At 48.2% G+C, this 5,402-nt stretch overlaps 1 protein-coding gene and 1 pseudogene across 1 annotated transcript in view; one reads left to right on the top strand and one right to left on the bottom strand.

The window, feature by feature from the left end:
* The window catches only part of LOC102757661, a 3,104-nt pseudogene extending 1,995 nt beyond the window's left edge, over positions 1-1,109 (bottom strand).
* A 3,647-nt stretch (positions 1,110-4,756) lies between these two features.
* TMBIM6 (transmembrane BAX inhibitor motif containing 6) overlaps positions 4,757-5,402 on the top strand; it is a 20,801-nt gene continuing 20,155 nt past the window's right edge. Inside the window, exon 1 of the mRNA XM_015558571.1 lies at positions 4,757-4,860. The gene's annotated coding sequence lies outside the window, so the exon portion shown is untranslated. The remainder of the gene's footprint in view (positions 4,861-5,402) is intronic.

The following is a 5,402-nucleotide window of genomic DNA, read 5'->3' as shown; positions in this document are numbered from 1 at the left end:
AGAGCTTCTGTGCTGGATCTCTAGGGCGGTGCTAATCTAGCATTTGCCTGAGGCTATCCGCAAATGGCTCTGCGCAGGGCTTGGGCGGGTCGGGTCCCCGGGGATCTACAGGGTAGGTGGAGGGAGCAGTTATGGCTGCTCTCAGTTCCGTCCCTAGGGGCTTTGCCTCACCGAGTCCCAGCAACCGCTGCAAACCTCGGAGAGAAAGCTGCCTTCAAGTTCCGACCGAAGCCAGACAGTCCCGTTTCTCGCGTTTGAGTCTGGGTCCCTAGGGACTCGCCCGGCTCTGGAGCTCAGAGTCTGAAGCTCCCTCCCGATTGAAAACAACAACCGTGCCCTCCGCGCCGCCAGCCCGCTCCGCGCGCACTCCGCACCTGAGAATTTCACTTCAGCACTGCGCCTCCTCTGAGTCTGGGTATGATATTCTCTTTACTCCTAGTTGTAGAATTTCCACTCAGCCAGCCCTCCTGTGGTTCTGGATGTTGTCCGTTCCCTTTTTCAGGCTTAATTTGAATTGGTTGTTTAAGGCAGCAATCTCCGGCGGTAACCCCACTTTAATATCTTGAAGATGTTTCAAGATTGGCTCATCATATTCCTGGACTAACTCGCTCAGCACATCCACGTTCCTGAAGACGGTGAAAGAACTCCGAATCCCTCTGGGGCTGGCTCTTCTGCTGCCTCGACTTCTTTTTCTGCGATGACTACTTTACTTTCCATGTCTCTAGCCAGTTTGTCCTCCTCTTCATTCTCACTGTGCCACTCTGATTCTCCATCTGTCGACTCAGCGTCACCAGTGACACGCTCCGTTCTTTTGTCAAAGAGAGGCTGGTACAGCAACGCCTATGTCCTCTCCAGGTCATGGACCTCTCCGTAGAACTTGGGTTCTATTGAGCACACTTCACCTGAAGTTGTTTCAATGCGTTGATTCTTCTTTTTACTGCTGTAGGTAAAGACTCTATGTAGCTGCAAGGAGTGTGGGAGGCACTGTCAAGCCACTCCTCAAGGCTGCCCGAACTTGAGGGTTCTGGCATCTCCAGATTGGTGAGCTTCTCTGTAGCACTTGCATCTAACGGAGCAAGAAATCCATCTGAAAAGCTGTTATCTGCCATCTGAATGTTTTTATCTCCTCATGCCTTCTGCAGCAGTGGCAGCAGCTGTGGCTTTACTTGCTTCTGGGATAGTGCCCCAGACCTGGTTATTTCCATGTTAACGGCACATCAGCGGGACTCCTAGCGTAAATGTTTTCCATCTAAGCAAATCCAGTTTAGCAATCTGCCTCTAGCTTACTTCTTTCCAGGAGATGTCAAACCCTCAAGAATTGAATGACTGCTTTTGCAACTATACCCCAAATCACCTACATATAACTCAAACCTACTGCAGGCCCATGGGGACATAAAGTAGAACCCTCCTACTTCAGAAACAGGAGAGAAGGGCAATAAAAGGTCATGTTTTTTTATGTTTAGCTGGATTCGGATGTCTGGTTTCACCTCCCTTAGCAGATTTTTAGCATAATTATGTGACATCCTAACCACTAGCTTTCCTCAATGATTTAGTAAAAATTATGGAAAAATCAGAAGAGGGAGATAATTAGTTAGTTCTTCCTCCACATTGATGTGTGTTTGAATCCAAATAGCAATAACTTTTTCTGAAAGCATATATGATATCCTTGGAGCTGCTAACAGATATTCTGTGAGTTTGTTCTACAATAATAAGAACAAAAGTGGCATTCTTTAGAGGTTGAAGGGTGTTGTGTGTGTGTTTTTGTATCAAAATAAGGAATGAATCTTCGGAACAAAACCAAACAAACAAACAAAAGATGCACACACAGCCAACCGTTATGGTTCAGTGGTTGAGACCTATGAACCAGGAGGTCACTTTTGGATTCCCAGTCAGGACACATTTTCCAGGTTGTGGGCTCATTCCCCACTAGGGGGCGTGTAGGAGGCAGCCAATCAATGATTCTCTCTCATTGTAGATGTTTCTCTTTCTCCTGCTCTCTTCCTCTCTGAAATCAATAAAAACATATTTTTTAAAAAACGTGCATACACACAACTTTACAAAATTACATTAATTATACATGCCAATTTTATAATGAAAGTTTTATAGAACAGAATTTGTCCAGTAGGTGTTAGCAGAGCCAAATATTAGACACCAAGAATTTCAATGGAAAAATGTTGGCTATTTTATTATTTTTCTAATTTTTTTAAAATCCTTACCCAAGGATATTTTTCCATTGATTTTTAGAGAGAGAGGATGAGAGAGGGAAAGACAGAGAGAAATATCAATGTGAGAGAAACACATCAATTGGTTGCCTCCTGCATGAGCCCTGACAAAGGCCCAGGCCGGATAAGAGCCTGCAACCGAGGTACATGACCCTGCCCGGAATCACTTCAGTACACAGGCCGACACTCTATCCATTGAGCCAAACCGGCTAGCGCATGTTGGCTATTTTATTAGTGGCACCATCCAGGAGAATGAGGAGCTAATGCTCAAAAACCTGAACTCTCCAGTGGTGTGTAGTTACAGATTACTATATAGGGCAAAATCACAAGACATGATGAGGTAGGGATTGGAGTTGTGCTGGGAGCTGATTGGTTGGAGATGTAATAAGGGTAATTAATAATTTCTTCAGGTCTTGAGGACAGTTCTGAGGTTTTTGCTGGCTTCCCATGCCCAGTCTTATAGGAAAGTAGCCAGGGGGCTGTTTCCCCTTAGGGCTCAGGATCTGAAACATAACTTAATTCAAGATGCTATCTTTAGACTACCAGAGGTCCAGACCATGTGACTACTAGTCAAGTTGAGGCTACTATCTTCTGCTGTCTGGGGGTTGCTGATTATCCAGGGGGAAAGGCTAGGTCTCAAGGGATGGATATACACTGAATGGCCAGATTATGATGACCACCCGACGTTTGCAGGCCAATTAGCGATAATTTCGTGCTGAAGTTGCTAGAGGGCCAGGCCATTATAAATAGGGAAGCAGGTTGTTTACCACGACAGTAGAAGTGATTTTTTTCTGAAGACATGGATAAACAATATATATATTAGAGGCCCAGTGCACAAAATTCATGCACGGGGGTGGGGTCTCTCAGGTCCCTCAGCCCAGCCTGGACCCTCTCCAATCCAGGACCCCTCAGGGGATGTCTGACTGCCTCTTGCAATCCAGGACCGCTGGCTCCTAACCGCTCGCCTGCCTGCCTGCCTGATTGCCCCTAACCGCTCTGCCTCGCCCCACACCCGGGACCCAGAATTCCCTCCTCCAGCTGGCCGCAGGCATCCAGGACCTAGGCTGGCTTCGCCTGGGCCATCTGAAGCCACAGGGGACCATGGGCAGGCAGCTTCATCTGGGCTGCAGCCATTGGCACCCAGGACTGCGGGGTGGGCAGCTTGTCCTTCTCCCCAGCCGCAGCCTGGCTGGTCCCCATTCCTCTCTCATGAGCTCATTTGCGCCTAGCTGGTCCCCATGCCTCTCTCCCAGTGTTGAGTGTCTGAGCAGTTAAGGCTTGAGGGCATGATGACCATTTGCATGTTAGCTCTTTATTATATAGGATATATATATATTTCTAGAACTAGGATTTAAAGCTAAATTTAATCAAAGTCATAAAAACTCTCTGTTTCAAGAGACAGTATAGCTTAACAAGAGTATGGGTTTCAAAATGAGGTACCCAGAGCTCAAATTCAAGGTCAAACTGAGTTTCCTCATCTTTTTTTTTTTTTTTTTTACAAAACTGTTTTAAAATATATTTTTATTATTTATTTCAGAAAGAAAGGGAGAGGGGGAGAGATAGAAACATCAATGATGAGAGAGAATCATTGATCAGCTGCCTCCTGCACACCCCACACTGGCGATCGAGCCTGAAATCCAGGCATGTGCCCTGATTGGGAATCCAAGCATGACCTCCTGATTCAACCACTGAGCCACACCAGCCTGGCGGTTTCCTCATCTTAAATGTAGTCATTGTTCCTGCCTCCCAAGGTAATTGCAAAAATTAAATTAATATATATAAAGCATCTTAAACATTGTCTAGCATATAAGAAGCAGTACATGATACATGTTAACTAGAATTATTATAAAAAGCAAAGTAAAAAGAAAATTATAATAGCCTATAATCACAAGGGCTTTAGTTTTGCTCAGTAATAAGAAACAAAGGATAACAAATTACAAATATGTTTTTATTGATTTTAGAGAGAGAGAGAGAGGGAGAGAGAAACACAGGTGTGAGAGGGCAACATTGATTGGCTGCCTCCTGCATACACCCTACCGGGGATGGAGTCCGCAACCGCAACCTGGGCATGTGACCTGACCATGAACTCTGACCTCAATGCATGGGATGACGCTCAACCAACTGAGCGACACCGGCCAAGGAGAGAGTGCTTTTGTTTTCTAAATCTCTTTCTCTCTTTAACATTCCATAACAAGCCTAAAAGCCTAGAATCCCGGAGCTATCGCGCTATCCCATTACGCGTCGCGGGGGCTCTATTATTTGCTAGGTCGCTGTCTTGGGTGGGGCCTGCCTTTCTCCACTTTCTCCACTAGAGGTGGCTTTGCACAGCAATCCTTCCTCGCTATAGGGGAAGAAGGAGGAGACCTTTCCTACGACGTCGGTTGGTGGCCAGGGACTTGATTGACAAGGGCATTAGCAAATGGCTCTGAAGTAGGCGGCCGAAGTTCTTGCATGTACGGCCGCAAAAGTGGCAGAAGTGCAGGCGCCGGCCAATGAGGACTGGTCCTAAAGGAGCTTGGGGCGGGACTTCGTTGGAGGGGCGGACTCAGCGTAAAGAGTCTGAAGCGGACCCTGGGAGAGTCAGAAGCGTTTCCGGTGTTAACAGAGCTTCGTGGGCTCAGGAGAGGCAGCTGAGAAGGTACGTTTGAAAGCAGGATTGCGCAAGCCGCGAGTGAAGAAGGGGTTAGCAGTTATTGTCTTAACGACAAAGGGAGTGGTCTCCATTTTCGGGTAGACTGCACCCCGTGGGAAAAGGCCCCTGCTCTGCGACTGGACTCCGGAAGGCTGGGCGGGGAGGGAGAAGCGAAGAGCTGGAACCGCGCTTGCGCTGCGATACTGGAGCGGGGGAGGGGCGGGGGCAAGTCAGACGGGTTTTGGGGGCGTCTGTAAGTGGGAGCGCTAGCGAAAGCCCCTTTTTAGCTTCTATGTCTTCCTTCCAGTCTCCGTTCCTCCCTTTCCTTCGCTTAGAGTAGACGCAGGGGCCCCTTGGCCCAGGCCCGTCTGGAATTTAGGGCACGTCCCCCACCCCTTCCTTCCGAGGGGAATGAAAGCGAAACCACACGGGTTTATTATGATCGCACTCCCCCCTCCCCCCCTACCGCCCCTGCCCGACGGGTCGCTGTTCTGCTACGGCCATAGCGACCCCTGACCGGGCGCCCCTGGGTGAGCGGGGGGCCGGGG

The sequence above is a fragment of the Myotis davidii genome, unplaced genomic scaffold (genome assembly GCF_000327345.1).
Source record: "Myotis davidii unplaced genomic scaffold, ASM32734v1 scaffold290, whole genome shotgun sequence".
NCBI lineage: Eukaryota > Metazoa > Chordata > Mammalia > Chiroptera > Vespertilionidae > Myotis > Myotis davidii.
This window is presented reverse-complemented; position numbering and strand designations above follow the sequence as displayed.